The sequence below is a fragment of the Triticum aestivum genome, unplaced genomic scaffold, assembly GCF_018294505.1.
Source record: "Triticum aestivum cultivar Chinese Spring unplaced genomic scaffold, IWGSC CS RefSeq v2.1 scaffold176388, whole genome shotgun sequence".
In the NCBI taxonomy this organism is placed as follows: Eukaryota; Viridiplantae; Streptophyta; class Magnoliopsida; order Poales; family Poaceae; genus Triticum; species Triticum aestivum.
Window position 1 is genome coordinate 1 of NW_025225511.1, and position 3,644 is coordinate 3,644.

At 37.0% G+C, this 3,644-nt stretch overlaps 1 long non-coding RNA gene across 1 annotated transcript; it reads right to left on the reverse strand.

Annotated features, from left to right (window-relative positions):
- Positions 1–33: 33 nt before the first annotated feature.
- Positions 34–2,449, reverse strand: LOC123172231 (uncharacterized). Its single transcript, XR_006485515.1, has 5 exons — positions 2,230–2,449; positions 1,959–2,036; positions 933–1,065; positions 320–380; positions 34–116 (listed from the first exon to the last, which is right to left on the reverse strand). It is a non-coding gene; the product is annotated as an uncharacterized lncRNA (long non-coding RNA).
- Positions 2,450–3,644: the final 1,195 nt, after the last annotated feature.

Consider the following 3,644-nt stretch of genomic DNA (forward strand, 5'->3'; position numbering starts at 1 on the left):
AAAAAAATATACACTAATATTTTATGGTTTTTACCGTCATTCTTTCCTCAAGAGGAGCCTCCACAGTATCAAAATCTGCCCCCTTATAACTTAGTGTACGACAGACATACATACCCCTGCAAGACATTTAATGAAAGGAGTACTCAATATATCATTCTGATTAAAAGAACATGCATCAGCTAATAGTTCAAACACATTAGAGCAGATGAATCCCAGTTGATTCCCCATTTATACACAGCACAACTGACACATGGTAATTGGTACCCATTCATATGGGCTCTTCATGTCATGGTGCATGAGATCTGGAAAGACCACTAACCTAGCTTTCATGTCCATGGCAACAAGTTCAAGGGCACCCACACCACCTTTCTCAAGAGCACCTGCATATGTTTGCATAAAGTATGAAGAACTACAACATTTGATAAATTCTACTGGGTTTTACAGCAGTTCCTTCTAAGCATAAGGCATGCAATGCTTCACTAAAATGACTCGCAGAATCCAAAGGGAACACAAAGCAACTGCCTAACATAATCCAACGCAAAACCCAAATACTCACTCACTGTCTTGCAAAGAAAACTGAAAACCATAGAGTGCACTCCAGAAATGATGATTTAGATTAATTAAAGGTGGAGCTTGAATTACTCAAAGCAGCAATAAACCAAAGATACTACCCAACAACTATATTAGCAGTCTATTTCTAAAACTTCTGGCCAACCAAGTCATTCTTTGCACAGAGAAGTCGGATGATCCTACTGTGTGATCTCAACATATTTAAGGACAACTTGCAATTGCTATGTTCTGTTATGCAGCTTGTGCTGCACTGCCCAATCTAGTTAGTTAGGAAAACAATTACTTATTGTGCTGTCAACTTAAGCATATCTTTCAACTAATTGTTACATGAAAGATTCAAGTAAAAGGATAAATCAGTTAACCTAAAAATTGCGGAAAATCCTGAAATGATGTTCCGTCCCCCCAGAGTCCGAGTCGAACCATATAGCCCAAATTCCGTGGTTCTGATGCACCAGTTGCTGAGCAGTAAACAACACGGGCCTCAGGTAACTTTTCCTGTTATGTCATATAGATGATGTCATAGTATTAATTTCAACATGCGTATATCAAATATATATTCTTTCAAACATGACGTACCAATACCAGATGGCAGCAAAATTCAATTAATGCCATCAGTATTGTGTGCCTTCACTATTTGTTTATTACGCAAAATTTAAGTTATTAAAATAAGACAAGGATAACCCACAGTAAATGTTGTCAGCTACTTCCTCTGTAAACTAATATAAGAACGTTTAGATCACTAAAGTAGTAATCTAAACACTCTTATATTAGTTTACGGAGGGAGTACTTCTGAAAGACATTAAGCGTTTAGCATGATATAAATTGCGGGTGAAAACTTAACACAAACGCATCAAAAAAATTGTTCATACTGTGAAAATCAAAGACACGGCATGCAGCGACATATTAAGGTAGATTGCATACTCTTATATTGACTGAACTCTGATATGTGTTGCGCATGCACACTTAACAATTGTATTATTTTTTTCATACTGTGAAAACAAATACACTTGGCATGCAGTAACAGATTAAGCTAGATTGCATACTCTTATATTGAATGAACCCCTAGAACTTGATGAAATCCATCATATCATGGCAATCAGCCCATCAGAAGGCCCTTATTTTTCTAAAAATATTACTCCCTCCGTCCGAAAATACTTGTCGGAGAAATGGATAAAAATGGATGTATCTAAAACTAAAATACATCTAGATACATCCATTTCTCCGACATGTATTTCCGGACGGAGGGAGTACAAAAGAATACCCTAATGTTCAGATTAGATTCAAAAAGGTTAGTATTAAGGATATTTCTAACATTCACAAAGTTGGAAACATAGAGAACAGTGAAGACTTAATTTCCAGCTAAATTATGATTCCAACCATAGACAAACCTGGATCTCAAGAACTGCTTTACCAGTGCGGGTGGGCTGGCTCCCTGCATCAGGAATCAGATTTTTGGCCTTGTGGCACTGCAAATGAAAATATAAATTGAGCACAAAATACACTCAACTATACAGATATGGCTACAAAACAAACGCAGCAGAAAAAAAAAGATAAAATTCAGCTCTGCTAGTTCTTTCTTTTTACTGCAAATATAAATATCTAGAGCAAATCTGTAGTAAAAAGAAAAAAAATCTCATTTCCTATGTACAAGAAAATTACCTCATCGAACACTATGAGACCATCAAACTCATGTCCACACCATTGGACTAGTTGCTGCAAACGAGAACGGCCTCTCTCGGATGATGCTATCAAGCTGCTGTAAGTTACAAAAATTACGCCATTCTTTATCCCAATGGCCTTCGAGTCTAGCTTAGAATATGGTAGCTTATTTAAAGGATGCACTGCATAACAAATATAGCAATATCAATTGTAAATATCAGCCATAAATATGAAATGCAAACTTTTTTTTTGGCAAAGAATATGAAGGGCAAACTGAATACACAAAACAATCTGCCTAGCAGTTGGAATTAAAAAGTCAAAAACTACTTTTTGTGGAGAATTTCTCTCAAGGATGCAAATCGCAAATGATAGGAATAGTATGATCAAATGTTATCAATACATGATGCTCCTCATGTCATTTTTAGGATCATAAGTTTTCCTAATCCTGATCATAAGATCCTTAGGATCATGATCCTTCTGCAATCCTGTCAATCGTTTGCAAACAAAATATTATGTTTAGGTAATTTATATGCTTCATGTAGTTTATTTCCAAGCAGGAATACATATACCAAATACATGCACTTCTATCATCGAGATGCTATGATTTGTTGCTTAAATTTCGTTTGTAGTATTTCAATGTGCCACAGATACCCATTCATACTGTGTGCGGTATTTTAAATTTAGAACTTAATATTTCAAATTTAGAACATAATGAATTCATGCATACTTAACAGGGATGTATATACATACCACATCCAATCACATATAGACAATTTAAAAATATGCAAAATCACCCCCCACACAGCCACTGGAAAGGAATGGTGTTGCTCTTCCAGCTTGCCACTTGGTGCATCTGGAAGGCACGAAATGCCTTGGCCAGCGCCCATATACGCAGTCAACAGAGGCAAGATTGTGGCCATGGCCTGATGCGACAATCCAGCTTTAATTTTCCGAGAATGGTAGTCGATCCATGAGTGTATTGTTTATGTACGTATGGCCTGGTGCCCTGGTCCTAGGCTTGTCATTAAGCTCTTCAGTTTTTTCAAAGCATAGAGACGCGTAGCTTTTGCATTTTCTTGAGAAGATACACAGTAATTTCCATGTAGCAAATTGTCAAGTCAAGTCGCCATAGGACCGAATTGGCAACTTCAATTAGTCATGACCAGGCAGCAGATATGGAACGGGTAACTGGGCTACGGTGCTACGGCTACTGCTACAGGGAGTAAGAAGAAGACTCAGAAGAGTTTCAGTTTCAATGACAGGCTCAGGAACAGGTTCCCAGTTCCTGCCAACTATTTGCAATGGGGTATATATATTTACTATATCATTTTTGCATTAACTTTATGGATATTTGGAGTGCGGTATAGTAAATATATGGTCCGTTATGATGCATCTATTGCTAGATTGAAACATAT